The 25,129-nt window shown below is 33.0% G+C and overlaps 1 protein-coding gene across 1 annotated transcript in view; it reads right to left on the reverse strand.

Annotated features, from left to right (window-relative positions):
* The window catches only part of LOC144256013 (KAT8 regulatory NSL complex subunit 3-like), a 58,860-nt gene that overhangs the window by 7,316 nt on the left and 26,415 nt on the right, over positions 1 to 25,129 (reverse strand). The gene's annotated exons all lie outside the window — the stretch shown is intronic.

Below are 25,129 nucleotides of genomic sequence, written 5' to 3' on the forward strand. Positions count from 1 at the left end.
ATAAAACAAATTATTAGCCAATAGTGACACTTTAGCAACTTCCTTTCTTGTTTGGATACCTTTTTTTAACTTTCTGTTGCCTATCTGCTCTGACAAGGACTTTCAATAGCATATTGGATATAAGTAGCAGAAGTGATCATCATCCTGTGTTCCAGATCTAAAAGAAAAGGCTTCCAATTTCCATCATTGAGTTACTGTTATCTGAGAGATTCTCATGAATGAACTTTACTGTGTTGTGGTGCATTCCTTCTAGACCTAATTTAGTGAGAATTTTTATCATGACAGGATACAGAACTTTGTCACATTTTTTTTCTGCATCTAATGTGATGATAATTTAGTTCTTAGAACAAAAAATGCTTTCTCAGAACAAATGAGTTCAATATATTCTGTTACTATTGATCCTGAGCCATTTAAATAAAAAGTTGAATGAAAGTTCCAATGAATACACAAACATATCTATTTACTTGCATTTCTAAATTATGATGTAGTAACTCAGAATATTCAGGTTTTATAAAAATTTCTTATGGCAACATCTTTGCTCATTCAGAAAGTATCTGTGAATGGGAGAATGTGGCTTAGTTACTGGATCTGCACAATCAATAAATACTTGTAAGTTTACCATAGTGTGTGTGTGTGTGTGTGTGTGTGTGTGTGTATGTGTATACACATATGTATATGTTTATATAGGTATGTATATATATGAATGCATATATGTATATCTGTTTACATATGCTTACATCTCTAACGTGTTTTGTTTTAGTTTTGAGGTTTAAAATTCCAACCTTTGGGAAGAGAAAGAATTAATATGTAAGCTAGGATGATAAAGCATAATTCATGATATTTTTAATAGACTGCTGTTTTGTGGCATGCAGTATTGCCCAGAAGGTCTTCTTTTGTTGTACTGAATATTGTAACTTGGAAGATGATATAACAAACCATACATGCTACTCTCCACTCTGAACAATGTGTGGAAGAAACCACAGGTGATTGCTTGCCCAGAGCTTCCTTATAGGAGACCTTTTGGTACATTTTGTGCAATGCATCACTGAAGGAGTTGTTTCTGCCCCTTATGACAGCCCAGGTTCCAGAAGGTGAGAGACCCATGAGTGAATTTGGAGCCCACGAGGTTTGGAAAATCCTCTTCACACAGGAACCAACAATCTCTTGTGACAATCCATGATCTATCTTTCAGTGGCCTGAAGGAGACCATTTGAAGTCAGTAACTTCAGAAAAACCCAAAGCCACAACCTTTAAGCTTTGCTTACCTAAAAATAATAGGTTGTGTTTTACTGATCAAGTGGGTTCTAATACTTCAAGTTTATTAAATGGTAAAAACAAAAAAATAATTTGTTGACGTTTCCTTCTTTTAAGGAATGAACTCCATGCAATAAAATTTCCTCTTAGAACTGCCTTCATAATGTCCCAGAGATTTCCATACGTTCTATCTTTATTCTCATTCACCTCTAAAATTTTTTTAATCCCCTCCTTAATGTCTTCAGCAACCCATTGTTCATTCAGTAGCATACTGTTTAGTCTCCAGGTGTTGGAGTGGCTTTTATTTCTTATTTTATCATTGATTTCTAATTTCATTCCATTATGATCTGATAGAATGCAGGGTAATATCTCTACTTTTTTATATTTGCTAAGAGTTGCTTTGTGGCATAGAATATGGTCTATTTTAAAGAAGGATCCATGTGCTGCTGGGAAGAGTGTAGTCACTCATTGAAATGTTCTATATATGTCAGTTAAGTCTAAGTTATTAATTGTGTTATTGAGTTCTATAGTTTCTTTGTTCAGCTGTTGTTTGGAAGATCTACCCAGTAGTGAAAGAGGGGTGTTAAAACACCCAGAATTATTGTGTCTAACCCCTTTTGCCTCTGGAGGTGAGTGGGGATGGAGGCTGCTGGCCACAAATGATGTGGCAGTGGGTTTCAGCACGGTTTATGATCCCAGGAGAATTATAGAGAATAGTCACCCTTTTAAGAGCTGACAAGGTACCCCATTTGGCCAGGGGATATCCAACAATGGGGCAAAGCATTTTTTGGTGCAACAGTATCCCATAAAACTAAATGCCTGGGGAGACTGGTAGAGTAAACAACTGCACCCAGAAAAGAAAAAGAAACTAAGGCCAACCCATGTTTTGTAGATAGTCTCTGCAAAGGGATCTTCAAAGAAGCCTAAAGAAAATACAAAATAACCCTCCTTCATTGCATGTCAATGTGCTCAGTATAAGAAAAAGGCCCAACAGGAGCCTCTGGGTGCAGTTGATGGTGCAATTTTCTTGTATTAGGTTTTATTACTTTGGGAAACTAAGTCTTAAAGAAATTAGAGTTTGTACCTATTTTAAAGTTTTAAATGATTACTTTGTAACTGGTTAAACAAAGAAGTGTTATTTAGGTTATAACAATATAGTTGACACCCTAAATATATGTGACTAGGCTGATGGCATTGTGATAATAATAAGGGAGACAGATCAGGTTCCAAAATATCCTGTGCTCCAATCTCTTAAATGCAACCTGGGGGAAAATATATAAAGGCACAATTTTTGTATATGCTGGATTGTCTAACCTTCTCCTGGAATAAACTTTGTCATGTAAACTAAATGCACACATATCATTTATAAGGATTGATTCAGAATATGAATTTAAGGAAAGGTCTGAAAGTAGAAAAGATAAAAGAAATTTATAGGTATGGAAATACTTTAGTACAAAAAAAATTTTAAAGTTAAAAGAAATGTTTCTGGATGAGAAAGTATTTTGCCTGGTAAAGTAATATTCTTTTGCTAAAGTCCAAGATGAAAGAGGAAAAAACTAGAAATGTAAACAAGTTGTGAATGTTTAAGTAAGTCACAAAAGGTCTGTAGAAAGTAAATCCTAAAAAGTTTGTGTTTGTAACTAAATTAGCTATAATTAACACAGTCAATGCTATTTGAATTTTAATGTACTGATATGAAGCAAAGTCTGAAACATTGATTTGCTTTTATCTATGAAGATAATTTTCTTGTATTGGGTTTTATTACATTGGTAAACTAATCGTAAAGAAATTAGGGTTTGTACCTGTTTTACAATTTTAAATGATTACTTTGTAACTGGTTAAGCAAATAATTGTTATTTTGGTTATAACAATATAGTTGACACCCTAAATATATGTGAGTAGGTATATGTAAGCATCTGAGAACTATATCTTCTAAGCCTTGTCTAAATGTTATGTAAAAGTTTATAAAATGAAAGTGTATGTAAGTTATCTTGCAAGATAACCAATAAGTGCTCTCCTATATACACTGTCTCTGACATAAAATGGCCACACTGTCATTTGAAGATCTGTCTTATATCTGTTTGTTTTGACTAAGTCAATTTCTGATCAATAATACTGTTTCCTAAATGTAAAAGAAATTTAAGGCTGGTCTTTAATTTTTGCTAACCCATATAGACTTGTGATTACTATTACCATACACGATGGATTCTAACTTGTACTTTAAAAGTTAAACTTAGTTAAATGGAAAGCTTAGGAAATCATTTTGCCAAGTTGGTATTCGCCAAAATAAAATTATCTACTGTAATAGTCTCAGATTTATATAGAAATAACAAATTTGGCTGATATTTATTTATGTCACTTGATGTTTTTTTGCTGGATAAAGTAACCTGTCATCAATGAGTTATGTAACAAACTTTGTGTTGCTCTTCAAACTGTAATTGAAATTTAAATGTATTTTTGGAAGGTAATAAGTAAAGCCTGATCTGTTTAAAGGTGACATTGTAAAAAAAATGAAAGCATTTTTCCACTTTTCCACAAAATGAAAGTTAAAACTTTCCTTAGCCTTTGTTTGATTCATGTTTTAGATGTAATATTGTATTGTGTTATTTTTCAAGAGCTCCACCTTACCTGAGATAAGGTTCTGCCTCTCATCTTACTCCATGTTAGAATGGCTCCAAAATAGGGTAGACTTTAGCTCATTTAAAGTGTGTTCAAAAGATGGATTTTTTTGTTGCAAAGATTACTGTGATCCCAAAATAAACCAGGGATATAATATATAACTAAGTAAAGGTCTAAGATTATTTAAAAAATCATTTTTATTGGTTCATAGCTATTACACAAATTGAATTTTTTGTCTTAGTTAATTTCATTTTGTATTTTCCTTGTAAATTTATAACTGTTACCTGTAATTGTTTTGCAGAGATACTGCTTCTAATAAAACAAGTTGAGTTAGTTTGAGATAAGAAGTCATCACCTATAAGACAGGTATTATATAATACTGACTTCTAGTACTAATTCTAACCCAAATTAAATGAAAGGAGTACTATAAAGTTGTAGATATTGAAGTTGTAACCTGTTACTCCCACTTTAAGACTGGTAAAATTGACCTGGTAAAATTGATCAGATGTTTAAAACTAAAAACTTGAAGACCAAAGTCAAGGAAGGGCCAAAGAAAAAGCAGCCAACATTTTGGTCCTTACCCTCTAAGGTAGTCACCCAGAGAATGACAAGACTCCTCTCTGGGTCCTGCAACTGTGGTGAGTCACTTTATCTGCTCATCAGGGAGATCAAGAGGACCCTAGAAAATAGGAAGACAACCAGTGCACATTCTGCAAAGAGGAGGGTCATTGGAGAGGGCAATGGCCCTAATGCTTCCAAGTGAAGCCATATATAGTCAACAATACCCTGACCTCTCTTGATTGATGGCACAACTGGTAGAAGAAAACTGAAGGGTCCAAGAGGCTTCATACATGTCCCCAGGAGTGATTTCTGAGGAATCTCAGTTGTCTCTAAAAGATAGATAGGAACAAAGTTAGTTTTGACCAACCTGATCTTAAACAACTGGCAGGAAAGTACAGCCTAAGCACAGTTCCACATGGACATTTAAATGGAAAAACAGTGGTATATTTTTAGTGTAATTTAAGATATACACTTGTGTCAGCCCTACCAAAAGTAAAGCTGGACCCTATAAAGGAAGGGATCTTGTGTGGGAGTGCTTACTAATAATGATCATAAAGGACTCTAGAGTTGCAAGTTTGTCCTGAGTTAATTTAATCCTGTTATCATAGACCTAAAAATCTTCCTAACCTCCTACTTTGATAAACTCAATCTGTTTTTCACTGATATGATTATGAGTTACTGTCTTCATGGTTTTTAGAGACTGGCTGAAATACTAATTGATTTTGTGATAATAATTTATGAAACGTAATTCTTTGCTCTCTTGTTTATTACTGACTTAGCATGATCCCTGCCCTTGGTATGCCTTGTCCAGTGATCTGTTATCTGCCACTGTGGACTTCTTAATTAATCTGCCATGCCCCACCTGATAGAGAATAAGGACTTTGGGTTACTTCCCCCAACTTTTCTCTCTTTCAGCAGAAATCAATTTAGTGATGTCATTGCCCCTTTTTCCATTGAAGTGAAATGTAGAAATTGACATGGGGAAAAGTAACAGTGGTCCACTTTATGCTTTGAATATAGCCCTTGCTGCTCTGACACTACAACTTCTTTAAAATGGACATGTTTTTTTTCTCTTCCTCTCTCTCTGATCCTCCTTAAACTCTACTCCTCCCTAATCTCAAGGGAAATGGGATTACCTTTTTTTCCCATCCTTGGCAGGGTTATCTATTCTTAAGTACACACCCACTATTGAAATGAAGTAATTCAGGCTTTGGGATGGTACCAGAAGATCTCAGAAATAAGTATCTCCCAAATTAACAAGTGAATTACAACTCTTACAAAGAACACAAGGAATGTAATCTTTGAATCATCTCCTTAAAAGTCCCTTATTCCTCCTTATGAGCAGAATCATAACCTGTGGGAAAGGAATCCTCTGTGTTTCTCCTTTGCTAACAAAGCAATGAACCTTCTTTTTTCTTTTTCTGAAAAATAAACAAACAAACAAAAAAACAAATAAATAAATAAATAAAACCTTGTGGGAATTTTGGGGGAAAGTTATATGTCATTGAAGGGACTGCAAATTAGTACAACCTTCTTGGAAAACAATGGAAGACTTCTTAAAAGATCAGAAAAGAAATCACCATATGACCCAGCTATTCCCATTCCATAGTGCTTATCTAAAAGTACTAAAATCAACATATTATAAGTTACAGGGGCATTAATGTTTATAGCAGCACAATCACAATAGTCAGGTTATGGAATCAACCCAGATGCTTGTCAATAGATAAATTGATTAAGAAAATTATATATATATATATATATATATATATATATATATATATATAGAGAGAGAGAGAGAGAGAGAGAGAGAGAGAGAGAGAGATTAAATAAACAGATATACATAGATACAAATATACACACAATAGAGTTTTACTCAGTGAAACATAATACTAAATGACATAAGTTAGACTCAGAAAATCAATGGTTGAATGTTTTCTCTTATATGTCAAACCTAGACCAAAATAAGGGGAAATAAGTGTATGTGTGTGTACAGGGGTAGGGTCCTATGAAAACAGAAGGGAGATCAGAGGAGTAGAATAAGAGAATTGAGGGGAGGAAGGAGGAACAAGAAAAAGAAGGCAACTATGGGATGCAATTGACCAAATTATGCTATGTACATATATGAATAATAAGTGAATTCCACCTTCATGAGTGTCTATAAAGCACCAATTAAATAGACAATAAATAAACTGATGCAAGACCAGTAGATACAGAAATGGAATGGGAAGGGAGGAAGAGAGGAAAAGAAGAAGAACTGGAGACTCAACTGGAGCAAATTATATTCTATGCCTGTATGATTGAATCAAAATGAACCACACTATTATGTGTAACTATCATGCACTAATAAAAACATGTACAAATTATTTAACTACAACTTACATGGAAGTATCTCTTACAAGCCTTCTGTAAATAGATTGAACTTTATTTTTACCCATTTTATTCATAAAGTCATACACAGGAGGCAATTATTTGGATTGGACCATAAGGTATTTGCTATCATATTAGTACACTATTAGTAGTAACTAATATTGGTTACATTGGAAGAATTTTTTAATGTAAAACATAATTATTGAATGTTTTAAATTTTTTGTAAATGACATTAAAAGAAATGAGGATATGTGCATTTTTCTTTGTTTGCTAAAAAATAATTCCCTAAAATGATATCTTTCGAGTAGATACCAGGAATAAAAAAAAAATGAGTCATTAGTATTTTGATCATATGTAACACATTTCTTAAACTTTGCTGAGCTTATTTTAAAACAACTATAATTGACAAAATTCAGCATATTTATTCTTTTTTCATAAAATATATGTACTCAAATTTGTCTTTTTTGAAAAACAAGTAACTTTAAATATAACACACATTAGCACATTTATCTTTGGCACCACCTTATGGAAGTTATAACAATAACAACAACAAAAGATTAGGCTTGGACATGGAAATAAGTTCATAGATTTGTATCTTTGGGAACTGTTGTTTGGGGTCAATTTCAGAGGACTTGTGAATTTGACCCAATGTCATTCTGTATTTGTAGAAGGTGCTCATTGTATGATGTGCTTTTGCACTTCTGCTTCAGAAGATCAAAATCTATACATTTTTAAACACAACAAATCCTACTGTTTCAGATAAGTCAATCAACTCACTCTAGACTCTGATGAAAATATGCTAAGAGAAAAAACTTCTAGCCAAAACAGTGATGGAAAAATAGCAACTAAAAATCAAGTGAATTATTCTCTTTTTAAATTCAAATTCCCTTCAGTCTCTCCAAAAGTAAGTCTGAACGTTCTTTTTCCATTTCATTCATTGCATTTTACTTTAACTAGTACAAAATGACACTCTAAATCTAAAAAATATCACACTTATGTTTGAAAATGTAATTTTTATTTTTTAAATATAAAATAATGTTAATTAGAACAATAATGAAAAGATCCCATTTCCTAATATTCTTAAATTTTCTATCAGTTTCTATTTTAGAGTGAGAATATTAAGTTAGTTTTTAAATTTTCCATGAAATTGTTATAACTATGTAGATATACATACACATAGTATTTTTAGAATATTAAAACATGTATTTTTAGAATATTATACATGTGTATGTGACGTTGTAACATGAATACTTAAATCATGAAACATTGCTAAAATAATTATTGAAATGTTTGGTTTATTTTTTTTAATTCTTATAAATTTAATATTATTTAAACTCTAAGATCCAAAGATATAATATTGAGAATGCATTAAATCTTTAATAAATTAGAAAGTATAAGACTGAATTCTTTTGTATAGTGTAATATTTATTAATGCAGTAAACAAGACTGCCTCAGTAACACCTGATCTACCCTCTGATTAGTTTTTTGATTATGGGAAAGCTCTGTAATATCTCTAAGCCTCAGTTTTCTCACCCAAAAAATGGGGATAATAATTGTACTAATCTTACAGACTTGGGATTTTAAATAATTATTTTATTTTTTGATTAAATTTTATTAATCATACCTATTAAAGGGATTCTGCGTGATATGTCCACATATATATGTACAGTGCATTGATCAAAACCAATCTCCTTTTATCCACCCTCCCACCTCCCCCTTCCCAACTTCCTTTACTCATCACTATTATACATTCAAGCAGATTTTAGTTTTTTTTTATTCTTCTCAGCTGAGAGAGGACATGCAGTGCTCTTCATTCTCACATTGGCTTATGTCACTTAACATAATGTCCTCTATTTCCATCCATTTGTGGTGTTTTCCTATTCAGTGTGATGTTGACTGTAGTTTGTTGCATGTTATACCCTTTATTATGTTGAGGTCTGATGTTTCTATCCCTAATTTTCTCAGTAATTTCATTGTGATGTGATGTTGAACTTTATCACCTACCTCTTTTGTATCTATTGAGGTGATCATATGATTATTTTATCCTGTCGATTTATTTTATTATGTTTATCCACTTGTACAGTTGAACCATCCTTGCACCATAGGATAGAACACCAATTTTATCTTGGTGAGTGATCTTTTTGATGTCCTGTTGAATTTGATTTGCTATCATCTTATTGAGGATTCTCCTACTCATGTTCATCAGGGATAAATGTTGGTCTATAGTTTTCTATTTTGTGTGTGTCCTTTTCTGGTTTTGGTAATAGACTAATGCTGACTTCATAGAATAATATTGGAGGGGTTCCCCTATTTCAATTCTTTAGAATAGCTTGGAAATAACTGGTGATTGGTTTTCAGAGGTTTGGTAAATTTCAACTGTAAAGCCAGCTGCTCCTGAGCTTTTCTTTGTGAGAATTTTCATTACTGATTATTTTTCATTATTCATTATTAGTTTATACAGATTTATTATATCTTATTGGCTCAGTTTTGATAGGTCATATGTGTTCAGAAGTTTGTCCATTTCTTCTAGATTTAAAAATTTGCTACCTTATAGTTTATCCAAATAATCCCTAGCAATACGTTTTACTACTGTGATATCATCTATAATGTCTCTTTTTGAAACTCATTTTATTTATTTGGATCTTCTCTCTCTGTCTCCTCTATCTCTCTCTGACTTTCTGTGTCTTCAATTTACCTAAAGGTTTGTCAAATTTGTTATGTTTTCTAAGGAGCAACTCTTGGTGCATTGATTATTTGAACTTTCTTTGTTCCTTTTTAGTTTTAGACTCTAATTCACTATTTTTTACACTGATATTCTTGTATTAATTCTAGTTTGTTTTGTTCTTGCTTTACTGTCCTTGAGATCATCATTAGTTTGCATATTTGAAATCTGTCTACTTTTCTGGTATAGGCATTGATTGCTATACAGTATTGTTTTAAGATTATAAGATTGATATGTACATAATACCTAGAAGAGTTATCTGTCCCATAATGGGCTTTCAGTAAATATTACTTACAGGATTATGTCTTCAAAGCAGCAGCAAAACCAAAATTTTATTTAAATCATTTCTTTTTTGAAATTTTACTTATAGAAGTAAGACAAAGGAGAAAAAACACATTTACTTAAAAGTCACAGTATTTAAAAACATAAGCTTCTTAGCCAGTTAGATTTGGGTTTAAATTAAAATAAAACAATTCTCAGCTTTTATTTGGCTTCAGTTTTAGTTATTATGCTTCAATTCAACATTGAAATGGATAGAAATTTGCCTCCCCAAACCACAATGAATAGTGAATGACTGAAGCAGCTCCAAGCAAATAACATAGAAGAAGCAATTAATTGGTATTATGTTACCTGATTATGAAAGTAAATAATAAGCTAAGAAAAAAAAATAACAGATTTCGTTTTTCAAACTACCAATATTTGTTTTATTTTTCTGTTTTATTAAAGACATTTCATATTAACATTTTTAGTAGTAGAGTTATACATAATTTTTTTCTAACTATTATCAATAACACATAAGATAGCAGATTGTCAACATGAGGTCTGGAGACTCTTTGCTCCTTGTTGCCAAAAATCTCCTCTTTGTTTTTGCTCTTTTTTTTAGGTTTCTACTATAATCTTAGTAAATCTTTGGTGACCCAAAGTATAATAGATTACAAAACTAAGCAATTTACTGGGCACAGTAGCGAATGCCTGTAATCCCAGCAGCTTGGGAGGCTGAGGCAGGAAAATTGTGAGTTCAAAGCCAGCCTCAACAAAAGCGAAGCACTAAGTAGTTCAATGAGAACCTGTCTCTAAATGAAATACAAAATTGGGCTGGGGATGCCACTCATTGTGGTTCACTGTCCCTGAGTTCAATCCCCTACCCCCCCAAAAAAATTAAGCAAATTCGCACAATTTATTTTTCTAGTCTTATTCTTATTTTTAACAAACAACTATGGAATTATGAAACATTTAGTTGGGAATGTGCTACTATCTGTATCCACATATGGAAAAAAAATAGAAATTTGTAATTCTCTTTCTTCTGTCTTAAATAGCTGATCACTCTTCAACCAATTATGTAAATGTCAGAATCAATCAGTGAGAGACTTCAAGATAATTGGCACAATTTTGGCTCATAAAAATTACTAAAGGAATATAAGCTATTTTTTTTCTTGAGATTTGGAACATGCCATTAATATCAAAAAAAGAAAAAAGAAGAAAAACAAAAGAGGATATTCATGACCACAATAAAGGCAGTGGGAGTGGGGATAAGAAATCCAAATCTGTGTGGAGTTCTTCAGGGAAAATAAAAGGGTAAAATTCTCAATATAACTGCAACCTTGTCTAATAATACATTTTAGAGTAAGCTTTGGTGTTTCTAGAGTTTAATATTTTAAATGCCTTTTCTGGGGTGGGCAGTATTTTGAGATTTTTCTTTTCTCCTATGGATTATAATGACAGTAGTCATGCATTTAAATCTATGGGAGGTCTTTAATTCTGTTAACAGTTTTTTCAAATGTATTATGTTTAGCTTTCAGGTGGAATGAAAAAGTCTCAGGGAGAATAGAAAACTGATCATTTTCATGAAGTCACTTTCTAACTTTGTGTGAAAATATGAACAATTTTTGTCTTGCTAATAGACTGGAATATTTTGGAGGGAAAACCGACTTGCTTACCATAGAAAACTTAATAGTACCTTCTACTTGAGTATTGTATGTTCTTTCAATTCATGGAGAAAAATTAAATATTCGCTAAACTAATCTCAGCAGTATTTGTAGTCTAATAAGAGCCATTAAAGTGAAAGTCATAAAGAGAAACCATTTAACACAGTGGTAAATTAAACTAATGCTGTGGGTATTTTTATATAAAGTAGCAGGTTTAATCATTAACAGACAAAAAATTCTTAAGCAAATGGAAAATTTTATATTTATTTGAATAATACTATGGTTTTTGAATTTCATACTTTTGGAAATCTTTCCCTAAATGTTTCCATTGAGGAAAAAGTTAGGGGGATGTCATGTAAAAAACAGATAACTGTTGCTCCATGATTGTTTTACCTCAGTAAGGAAAAGGTTTGATATTATTAACAGTTTGATAGTATTTTTCCATAATACCTTTGGTATCTGATGAAAATATTTGTCAGTATATAAGATATGTTGAACAATTTGTTTTACTGTAAACTTATTATTTGTAATGATTTTAGATTACTGAAAAATTATAAATACAATACAGAATATTCCTGTGTACTCCTCATTCACATTCCCTAAAAATTAGCATTTATATCATTGTCTTATGTTGGTCAAAAGTAAGAAACAAGCATTGGTAAGGTGATACAAACTATATCCTTAATAATTTCATTAATTTTCCCAAGATCCATTCCAATTGTCACCATGTATACTCACTCATCATCATATGTGCTGGTTTATAGGTCTTTTCTTGCTTTTTTTAGGACTTGGCAGTTTTGAAGAGTACCAGTCACGTATTTTCTGAAATCTCCTGAATTGATATTCAGTCATTTTTTATTGAGTATGGTTTTAGGGGAAGAACAACATTCACAGGAAGTTCTCTTGTCAGCTCATCATAAGACGGGTAGTTGATAATGTTCTATGTCATTGGTGATGTTAACTTTAATCACATGATGTCTTACTCCATATATGCTGCTGTAACAAAATACCAGACACTGGGTAATTTATAAAGGACGGAAATGTATTTTTCTTGTAGTTATGGAGGCTCAGAATCCCAAAATCAAGGCACAGGCAGGTTTGGTGTCTTATGAACACTTGTTTTTTTTTTTTGTTTGTTTGTTTGTTTTGTTTTGTTTTTTTGCAGATCATGCTGTCTTGATATCCTTAAGTAGAAGAAGTTTGGAAAGGGAAACATGGGGAGGAATGTTTCCACAGCATGATGGAAAAATGGAAGAGTAAAAGATGTCTGAACTGTTGTTACTTCTCATTTATGAGGCATTATACCATTCATGAGGGCAATACCATCCTAATGATCATTTCCCCAAAGATCTCATGTCTTAATACCATGAAAATGGTGAGTGAGTTTTGGCTTGAATTTTGAAGGTCACATACATTAAATAAAAATGCTTGGCTGACATAGTTTTGGGTTTCTTCATACTCAATTTCATCTGAGTTGCTAAATCAAGCCCACATTCAAGAAGAGACAAATTCAACCAAAATCCTGTATTACGAAGTATCTGAATAAGTCATGAAACTCTTTTATAAGGAAGATTTGTCTTTTTTTTGTATGTTTAACCATTCTTAAAATTCTTTAGATTAAAGTCCAATATTACAGTTATTTATGTTGTTGCTTACATTCTTTTGTAGTTTTGGCTATTGGGGACTTTTTTAGAATTGATTTTATATTTTCTATTGGTTTCTTTGAGCTTGTTCTTATTTCATAGGTATAAAATAATACTGCAAGATCACTTTGTATTTCATGCTTCAATCTTAGAATCAGCCATTTCTCTAAGGAGTTTAAGTGAGTTTTTGAAGAAAATAGTATTTATAAATCAAGACCTTGGCTTCTGAAGTGTCAGTGATTTGATGCCTTCTCAGCAAACAAATTGAGGAAATGTATTGGTGTATATGAAACCCAGTATACACATGCGTGCATTTGTAATATGACAGTGTAGTTGTATATGTATGTATGTATGTAACCATTCACCCAATTTCTACTTTCCCCCTCACATTTCCTCTCCAATTTTGTTCTTTTTGTCTCTTTATCTTATGTGTAATTTTGCAATTACTTTTAGTATCTAGAGACTCCAGAATATTCTCCCCTTATCAAGACTTTTAATTTACTTAAATCTACATTTTTCTTATTGCCACATAAAGCAATATGTGTGAGTTCTATGAATTAAAAATATAAACATCTTGAGGGGAGGAGAAGAAGGTATTCATTCATCCTACCACATTCCTTTTGTGTTAGTTAACTTTTCATTGCTGGGCCCCAAATGCCTGACATAAATAACATAGAGTAGGAAATATTTATTTTCGCTCATATTTTCAAGGTTTCAGCCCATGGTTGGCTCCAAGGAAGAAACATCATAGTGGAAGGGCATGGCAGCTGGAAAGCAGAAAGAGAGAGACAGAGAGACAGACAGAGACCAAGAGATAGAGTGCAAGAAAGAAAGAAAGGGAGAGAAAGGATTGGAACAAGTTACCATCCCCAAGAGCATGCCCCCCAGTGACCTACTTCCTTCAACCATGCCTTACCTGCCCCCGGTTTCCACATTTTCCCAGTAGTCTATTCAAATTATTAATAGATCAAATAAAATAAATATTTCTACTGATGAGATTAGAGCTCTCATGATCTAATCACTTCCCAAAAGACCCATCTTCAAACATTGCTACATTGGGGAAAAAAATATTTAACACATTAGCTTTGAGGGGACATTGTGGATCAAACTTCAATAACTTCAATTCTATAATTACATATTTATGAATATCTTTATTCATGAAATACAAATTGACATTTTTGAAGTATTACTAATGTGTGAATAATTGAAAACAACTGAAAGATTATTAATGAAATGCTGTATATATATTAAATATACAATATAGACTACTAAATTTAAAAACTGATGTTTCCTTATTCATTCTACTGAGAAATGCTCATAGTGCCTTACTGAATGAATAAAAGCAAATTACTAAAGGCTATTTATATCAAGATTCAACATTTCTGGAAAACAATGTGTATGAGATTTGTGCATAGCTAGAAAACTGTGAAGAAAATATGCCAACCATTCAGAGCAATTACCATTACAGGACCCAATTTGATGTGCAGAGAGTAGGGAGGAATTTTGAGTATAGGAATTCACATTTGACTCTCTATTCCTGAATTTCTTGACTTTTAATATTATACATGTTTCTATTTTGCAATTAAACAATGTTGTCATCTAATTTCCATAGAAAATAATCACATAGAACAGTAATAACTATTGTCCATAAAACAATTTTCTTATTTAATACATTTTTCCAATTATCATTCTAAGAGAATCCAACCAATAAAACTATTTCAATCTTATTTTTTTTCTTAATGGCTGAAAGAGCTTCTCAATTTCCTGTAATGTTCTACAATAATTGGTACCTGTTATTCTCTAGTATTATTAAAAGATTTGGGAATTTATATGTATACATGTTGTTTTTTGTTCTTCAAAAGAATACAGAATGAAAGCCCAAGGAGTAATGTACCGGGCAGTGAGTGTGTCACATCTGAGGTTTCATTGATGTTGAAGCCATTGATACATAACAAGATGTGTCAACTCAGTAATAGTCTCAGGTGCAATCTCTGTCCTTGCCATATGTTTTCATTTTCCATAAACAAAGCATTTGTCAAAGCAGTTGACAGACATCACTAATCAAATTACAATGATATATTTTAGAATTTGATGGACAATCCTTCAGAATCCCTCAAGCCCTTTTGGCAACTGTCCTGGACATGTGTTCCTTTAGGTTTATGACTCCTGCCCAAAGGGACACAGCCTTGGGAGCAGAAGGCCAGTTACATTCCAGTTGCCCTCATCTCCTTAGTCAGATGCGTATGCCCAATTTGGTGGACACAGCCTGCACAAGCAGGCCTGAGCAATATCTTGTAGCCATTCGTCATGAGAGGAGCTGAGACAGAGGAAAGACTGATGATCTAATGATCTAACACCATCACCAGCTATTTTGATTTAAGACTTAGGGGATTGGTGTATAAAATGTTTCAAGTTATAGCTAGAATTTTGAGACCTAAAATTTAAGAAAATATGTGGTTGGCAATGACTCATACCCCTGTTATTAAATTATAATATAGAACCATAAATATATTAATGATTATAACACATAGCCATATTACTCTATATAGCTATATATCATAATAGAGCCAAGTATCTGTGTGTTTTGTCAAGAGAAGCAATTTCATGTTTGCACAAACATATGGCTTTAGCTAAGGTTTTCCAAACACATTTTCCTTTAGGCATACTGACTTGCGTATATACTGACGTATCACTTCACCTCTGAAATATGTTTGGCTACAGGATCACATTACCTAGAGATGAAGTTAATGTAAATTTCTTAGAAAATTGAAGATGGCTTTAATACAAGGTCATCTTTCAAGTAAATAAGGCAAGTAGCAAATGGCCACCATCCTTACAATTTCTCTACCTATACAATGATCTATAATATGATTTTGCAAAATACTCTATCAAAGATAGAGATATGTTTCTCTTCTTGTTCCATTTGGCCAGGATGATGATGTACTTTTGTCAACAGACCTACATCATGACATGAACAACATATAGCTAGCCTGCTCTGGGAGTAAACACCATTTGTAAAACCACATAAGTGTTTCAACTGCCAGAAACAGAGTCACATAATTTTCCTGTAGGTCAAATGGGCACCTGAGGGAGTCCCACTTAGACCGGGAGACTCATTTATCTGAGATCAAACTGAACTGCCAACTTACCCATTCTATTCCCTTCCTATTTGTATGTGTGTGTGTGTGTGTGTGTGTGTGTACACAAACACTCACCCCCCCACACACACATACATATATATACACATACATACATCTGAGGCTATAAAATATATACATAAAAATACAAATTTGTAATCCTGCTTTTATAGTCATTACTTTTCCTCTGGTAATTCTGATTCTGGATAAGAGCAACAGCATTGATCTAGTTTTAAATTCCTTTATTTGTTTTTATTTTTATTTGGTGCCTGGGATGGAACCCAGTGCCTCATGCATGGTAGGCAAGCTCTCTACCACTGAGCCATAACCCACAGCCGAGTTTTGTATTCCTGAAACCAAATGTTTCTCTTTGACACTATTTCTCCTTACTTCCTGCATTTTTTTAATGATCTTTATTTTTTTGTTTTCACTGATCCAACGTAGTCCAAACTAACATAATATTTTTCAGTTTATTAAATTATTAATTCAAACAGATTATATATATATATATATATATATATATATATATATATATATATACACACACACACTCTTTTTTTTTTTTTTTTCCAATCTTGCCTCTATAACATAGTGGATATTAACTTTTCAATAGAAATTTATAATGATTTCACAAGTTCCTCCTATTATTTTCTGTCTTGCTTCTTTTATTTCCCACCCTTTTCCTGTGAATAAATGCTATGTAGCCTAGGGCTCAGAAAAAGACACTTCTCAGAAGAGGATATACAATCAATCAACAAATATATGAAAAAAAAATGTTCATCATCTCTAGGAATCAATGAAATCCCAATCAAAACTACTCTAAGACATTATCTCACTTCAGTCAAAATGGCAGCTATTATGAAGACAAACAACAATAAGTGTTGGCTAGGATGAGGGGAAAAAGGTACACTCATACACTGCTGGTGGGAATGCAAATTGGAGCAACCACTATGAAAAGCAGTATGGAGATTTCTTGGAAACTTGGGAATGGAACCACCATTTGACCCAGCTATCCTTCTCCTGGGATTATATCCAAAGGACTTAAAAACAACATACTACAGGGACACAACCACATCAATGGTTATAGCAGCACAATTCACAATAATTAACTGTGGAGCCAACCTAGATGCCCTTCAGTGGATGAATGGATAAAAAATGTGGCATATATAAACAATGAAATTTTACTCAGCATTAAAGAAGAATAAAATCATGGCATTTGCAGGTAAATGGATGGCACTGGAGAAGATAATGCTAAGTGAAGTTAGCCAATCTCCCCCAAAAAATGTTGAATGTTTTCTCTGATATAAGGAGGCTGACTCATAATGGGGTGGGGGGGGAGCATGGCAGGATTAGATGAATTCTAGATAGGGAAGAGGGGTGGGAGGGAGAGGGAGGGGTAGGGGATTAGCAAAGATGGTGGAATGTGATGGACATCATTATCCAAAGTACACGTATGAAGACTCAAATTTGGTGTCAACATACTTTATATATAAACAGAGATATGAAAAATTGTGGTATATATGTGTAATAAGAATTGTAATGAAAAAAAAAAACAAAGTACATGTATAAAGGCATGAATTGGTGTCGCGACCCCTTGCCCGCAAGGAGGACGCAACTCAGGAATCTTCTTTCAGCAGTTTATTCAGGTCCTTGATACTTTTTCTTCTTTCAGCAGTTTATTCAGGCCTTTGTTTTGACATGTCTTTTAGCTTCTACTGCTACTCCTACTGCCACTACTTCTACTGCTACTCCTACTGCCACTACTTCTACTACTCCTACTGCCACTACTACTACTCCCGTGTGCCCCAGCCTTAATAAAGCAGATAAAGCCCCAATGCACAACTGCCACGTGGACCCTTCCCATAGGGTGCCAAGTCACAACGTGCCAACTCATTCTGATAAGGAGTTGTTTGTCACAGACTACAGGGAAAACCAGCGCCATCTTGTAATGGCGGCCACAGTTCACAGAAACGGCTCACCACAAATTGGTGTGAACATACTCTATATACAAAGATATGAAAAATTGTACTCTATATGTGTAACAAGAATTGTAATGCATTCCGCTGTTGTGTATTTAAAAATATAAAATCAATAAAACTAAAAAATATTTAAAACAAAGTGTGAATGAAATAATAACATGAAACATTTAATATCAGAGCATATCCACTGTCTATACAACCATCTATATTAGGAATTTCTATACCAATCTTCTCTTGGTAAGATTGGTTTTCATCTTTACCACACAAGTTTTTCTGCCCTTTTGCTCTGAGATCTCAATAAATAATGTTTAGAAGTCATGTATCAACTCTCTGTTCCACCTATCAAAATACAGCACTACACCAAGCTCACAACACAAATAAGCAACAAACACACTTGTCCATATAGACAAAACTCCAAGGAAGAATTCACCTGTGATTTCAGGGGCAGGATGTGGCAGAGGTAGAATGCTTTCTTAACATATATTTTGTTTGTTTTTCTCAAGTTTGAGGAAGATTTTATTTTATTTGTCTAAAAATTACTTTTTGTGTACTTTTTATGTGCACTGAACACACACATTTGTCAGTTTAGAAAACTCCATCTATTTAAAGTTTTCTGCTGTTTTACATTATTCCTATCTCTTCATTCCTCCTTTCTCTATACAAAATAGTGTCTTTTCAGAACTATAAAAACCTTACATATTTTAATTAATTAGTTCTTATTAGTTATACATGACAGTAGAATGAATTTTGATTCATAGTACACAAATGGAGCATAATTTTTCATGACTCTGGTTGTACATGAAGTAGAATCACATCATTTTGTCACCATATGTATGCCTCAGGTAATGATGTCTGTCTCATTCCACTGTCTTTCCTACCCCCTCACCCTCTCCCTCCTCCTCCTGCCCCTTTGCCCTATCCAAAGTTCCTCCTCTCTTCCCATGCCCCCGCCCCATTATGGATCATCATCCACTTATCAGAGGAAACATTTGTCCTTTGAAAACCTTACTATTGTTATGTAAAGGATATTTAGTCATTATTCAAAACAAATATATGATATCTTTTTAATTATGTATTTTGTTTTACAGAATTATATACTGTGCATGTTCTTTTATTTTGTATGTACTTTGTATTTTTACAATTTGTGTAGGTATATTCAACAGAGTTTTAGGGATGCAAATTCTTTGAGAAGTGCTCTTCTAGCACATTGTTCTTTTAATATTGGCATGCTATTCTTGGTATGGATTTCATTTTATTTAGGGATTTCTTATTTGCACATTTCCTATGCTTTCTAGTTCTTGCCACTATGAGAATTCTTATAACAAATATATACTGTGGCCATTCTGCTTTTACTCCTATGAGAAAGGTTCCCAGGAGTGACATAGCTGAGCCAAAAAGAATATGCATTTTTAATTTTAACAGATATTACCAAATTGCTTTCCAAAGATGAAGTAACAATGTATGCATCCTACCATAATTTGTGAGATTACTTTTCCCTGTTTCTGGCACAGTAGATCTTGACTTAACTATGTTCCAATTGCAGTGCATGCAGCTACCTGGTAGGACAACTGCATTCCTGTTTTGCATAATATTCATGCTTGTAGCCAGATTTACAGTATTACAAAGGAAAAAAATATGTGATCCTTTAAAATTGTGCAACTTTTATGACAACTTGGAGAAAATGTTTCCATTTTGTGAAATATTCCCATCCAAATAATGACATAGTTTTCCTTCCGTGTGTTGAAATTTTCTTTTAAAATTTTCATATAGAATTTTATTGTTTTATTTATATGCACCCTGTGACTTTCTAATGTACATTGTTTCTAAACATTTTATTGGTATTGTATCTACTGTGAAAAGGGTTGTTTTCTAGTCTTATTTCTAAGCATTTCTTGCTTTCCAAGAGATATACTATTGATTTGTGTATTTACAGCTTTTGTCAGCTTTCAGCTTAGCAAAACATCATCAGAAAATGCTGTTAAACAAGCAAAACTTACTTTGTTGGATTTACTGAACTAAACAAGGAAAATACCTTGGGTGATTCCTAACAGCAACTCAAAAGGAAAAGTAGAGGAGGAAAGGGTTTTAGCACCTCGACTGGGCAATCAATTTTATCACAAGTCTTGCAAGTTTGGAAACTTCTTAAGGCTGGGCAGCATATACGACATTAAAACTTCAGATTGATGGGCATGCCGAGATGGCATCTGAACCAAGCTTTGCTCAACTTGTTAGTCATGATAGTTCAGGTGTTTTAGTTGGTTTATACTCAGAGCACAAATATTTTATAAAGCTAAATCCTAAGATATCCATTCTTTTTCTCAGCCTTAATATGTTGAGAAGACTGTATCCTGATATCTGCATTTTTAATCACTGGGGTAAATTAAATTCGTTTACATTCTCAGCCTTTTCCACCATGAGTCATTTTGTCAACCCAAGATATAAATTACATCATAGTCTGTGAGCATAATCAGCCCAAATCTTCACTGCTCTTTTGCTGTGTGTGTGTATATGAAAAGACTCTGTTGGTAATATTGCCAGCATCTATCAGTGTCAGATTTTTTTTTTTTATTTCTGTTTGTTTGAAGATCACTTGTTGGATCCTTTAATGGAACATTGTTTATGCAGCAATTCATCAGACTTGAGATGACACTAGAGCACACAAACAAAAAAAAAAAACAAAACACTAAGGGTGGAATCCAGTGTTCATCCTCACATTTTAAACAGGAACTAAGAGTACAAAGGCTCTATTATTTTGGTGAAAGTTTGGCTATGAAGTCTAGCTCCTGGGAAAGGTTGTTGAATATCATTAGGGTTAAGACAGAAATCTCTGAATCAAGGTATTATTTGATAGGGGGTGTATATTTCTAACCATCTGACTTGATGTTTTTGTTATCATCTAAAATATCATTCAGTGCTTGAGTCCAATGATGCAGTAAATCATGTGGCTTATTATAGCACATTAGTACCACAGGAAGCTGGCTGTCATCCAAAGGAGTGCAAGCGTAAACACAGTAATGACATGCGATGTGCATTTTAATCAAAAGGCAGGTATTGTACCCACAAAGAGATGACTGGAGATGCAAAAGGAAAGTTCAGAAAATAAAATTTGCACATATCTTAGATTAGTGGCTAAGGAATCTGTGTAACATGAGCCCCTAAATTAACCATTCCTCCTTTATACTTGTTCTAGTCAGGTCCTTTAGTAACAACATGCAAAAAAACTGACTAAAACAGGCACCTAGGTTGGTTCCATAGTTTAGCTATTGTGAACTGAACTGCTATATTGATGTGGCTGCATCACTGCAGTATGATCATTTTAAGTCCTTTGTATATATACAAAAAAGTGGGATACCTGGATCTAATGGTGGTTCCATTCCTAGATTTTTGAGAAATCTCCATACTGCTTACCAAAGTGGTTGGACAAATTTTCAGTCCCACCAACAGTATTTAAGTGTACCTTTTCCCCCACATCCTCTTCAACATTTATTGTTACTTGTATTCTTAACAATTGCCTTTCTCAATGAAGTGAGATGTAATCTTAATGTAGTTTTAATTTACATTTTTCTAATTGCAAGACATGTTGAACATTTTTTGACAATAACATTTGTTGACAATTTGTATTTGTTTCTGTGAAATGTCTGTTCAATTCCTTTGTCGATTTAATGATTGATTCATTTGTTTTTTTGGGTGCTAACTTTTTGGAATTCTTTATATATCCTGGAGATTAAGGCTCCATTTGAGGTGCAGGTGGCAAAGATTTTCTCCCATTTTATGGGCCCTTTTTTCACACTTTTGATTGTTTCCTTTGCTGTGAAGAAGCTTTTTAGTTTGAGACTGTTGGGAGCAGTGACTGAAAATTATGGGTCTTGAACTGTCCTATGACAGAGGTGATGACTCTCTTTGGAACCTCAGATACTAAAGCATCCATTTGGGATTGCCTAGTTGCTGTGGTGACACCCTGTACAATAGGAGGTTCTATTTCAGCAATGGGACTATTTAGTTCTTGACCTTGAGGTTCAGATGCCAGATGCTCTGGGGTAGAAAGTTGATAATCATAATAGGGTCGGTCATGCTCACGACCTTTGTTCTGCTTACTTTGAAGAAACTTTTTTTCATTTTGATGTTTAGACTTATATAATTAATATGCTGAGCTTGTTTTGTGTTACTATCTCCAAAACCCTTGTGCTTTTTGGGTTTTATAAAGGAAGTCATTTCCTGTGCCAATATGTTGGAGTGTTGGGCCTAACTATTTCTCTAGTATATGCAGGGTTTCTAATCTAATGCCTAGGTCTTTGAGTTGATTTCTGTGCAATCTGAGAAATAGGGGTTAAATTTTATTCTGTTGTATATGAATTTCCATCCCAGCACATTTGTTGAATAGGCTATCCTGAAGAGAAGTTTTTAAAAGAGATAATAAACATTTGAAAAAAAAATCAAAGTATATAAAAATAAAATGGCCATAGAAACTATTATGAAATATGTATGATATATAATATATATTCATAAGTAAAAATAAATATTAAGGACATAATTTTTTTCAAAATGCATAATTTTATCAAAGAGAATTAGGATTATCCCCAAATTTCAAAATAAGCAAATATTTTGATAATGCAAAGACATTTATCTGGACAAAAAAATGAACATTTTACAGAGAGAAAACAAATATAGGTATCTCTCTATACAGATAGAAACATCTCAATCTATATATTTTATATATAGGTATATATTTATCTTCTATGTAGCAGTATTTGATAAATTATAGATAAAGTTTTTTTAACATGAATAAATCCAGTAATTTTGACTTTGCTTTGCAAACTTCAAAAACATCCACTATGTTTAAATTAACAATTCAGAGGCATTACCATGTTTCATTATGGAAAAATGATTTTGAATTAAAAATAAAATAAAATAATATACAAATATATAAATAATATATAAAAATAAAAACTGAATCTAGTTTACCTTACTTAGATCTTGCACATTTTTATTGTTATCTGTCATTTCTTTTAAGAATCTTTATAAATAACTATAATTAATATATAATGCTTAAATAAATACCTAAATGAATATTTTAATGTTAGAAATAAAAAGCACAAATGATAAAATTATAACTATATTGTAATTATGGAATTAAACCATAATTAAACTTGTCATTTTTAAGAAATAAAACCTCATAATACCACAATTGATAAGGAATTGCTGTTTGAAAGTCTTAATTTATAATTTCAAGATGTGGTCTACTTTAAGACCTTAAATTAATAATAAATCAAAAATTAATTAACAATTATTTTATATATAAAGTATTATGATACGGGATCATTAGAATAAATTCTTTAAATACTCTAGCAGATTAAAAACCATTATAAGTTAATTAAGCTGGGCTCAGTGGTGCATGCCTATAATCCCTCAGAGGCTGAGGCAGGAGAATCTTAAGTTTGAGGCCAGCCTCTCAAATTTAGTGAGATCCTGTCTTGTTTCAAAAATAAAAAAGACAAGGATGTAGCTCAGTGGCAAAGCACTCTTGGGTTCAAGCCACAGTAACTAAATATGTAAATAAAGAATTCCATATCTTTTAAATCAACCAATTTTTTTCAAAATAATGAAAACGTGTCCTAGAGTTCTTTACCCTTTGTGCCCATGCAAATGTGCTGGAAATGTAAATATTCAGAATTATGAGAAATTGAATGAAGATTTGTGTTAAGAAAAGCATATCATAATATTGTTTTCCAGTTATGATAAAATCAGGGAAATGAGATATTTATTTTTAACTCAAAATCATTTGTCTACTTGTAACAGGCAAGATTTAAAGAAGTACCACTTCTTATAAGCTTTTCTGTCTAAGCTACTTTTTCCTTCCCATCTTCATCTCATTCTGGGAATGAAAACATTCTCCCAAGCTCTGACCTATGGAATGGAATTTTACATACACACACACACACACACACACACACACACACACACACACACACCTCTAGACTCTCCACTTTTGTTCTCCTATATAATCCTAAAGCTGTTGCCAGTAAGGGGAAGACAATTTTCTAGACCAGCTGTCTTCCCAATTTAGCCAAGCCAAGAATAAATCCCTTTCTCACTTCACCATTTCTCTTTTCCTCTATTAGTTAATCTCTCATTGTGACAGGTAACCAAATCTGGTGTATTGGGAATCCCAGAGTAAAGCCCTTGTCAGGTTATCACAAATAAACTTCCATGCACCATGAATACAGTGTGACTTATTTAAAATAAATAAAACTTTTCAAGCATACATAGAAATACTTTTTTTCAACTATTTAAGTGTATACCTTTTCTTTCCATCAAAGACCTGATACTTTTAACAAAACTCACACTTGTTTCACTACTACAAAGAGTAGTGAAAATATTTGGTATGCTTTGAATGAATATATACATGATTAGATCATTCTAGAGTATAAATAGAAATCTCAAAACACTCTTTTAAACTTAATAAGTAGCAAAAATTTCCCATCAAGCCATACAATTAAAAAGCTCAGCTGTGTGTGATGGTGTGAGCCTGTTAATCCCAGTGTCAAGTGGCTGAGGCAGGAGGATGGCAAGGTCAAGGCCATCAGCAGCCATTTAGCCAGACCCTGACTCAAAATTTTAAAAAGAAAGAAAGAAGGAAAGGAAGAAAGAAATAAAGGAAGGAAGGAAAGAAAGAAAGAAGGAAGAAAGGAAGGAAGGAAGGAAGGAAGGAAGGAAGGAAGGAAGGAAGGAAGGAAGGAAGGAAAGAAGGAAAGGGCTGGTGATGTAATTCAGTGTCAAAGCATCCCTGGGCTCCATACTTTTAGTGGTGGGAAGACATCAGAACAAGACAAACACTTAGCTAAAAGAGAAAGAAGGAAAAATATATTGGGAAATTAGGTAGAAATATTGAGTTTAAGGTACCAAAAATTAGTGTAGCAGTACT

The sequence above is a fragment of the Urocitellus parryii genome, chromosome 7, assembly GCF_045843805.1.
Source record: "Urocitellus parryii isolate mUroPar1 chromosome 7, mUroPar1.hap1, whole genome shotgun sequence".
Classification (NCBI taxonomy): Eukaryota; Metazoa; Chordata; class Mammalia; order Rodentia; family Sciuridae; genus Urocitellus; species Urocitellus parryii.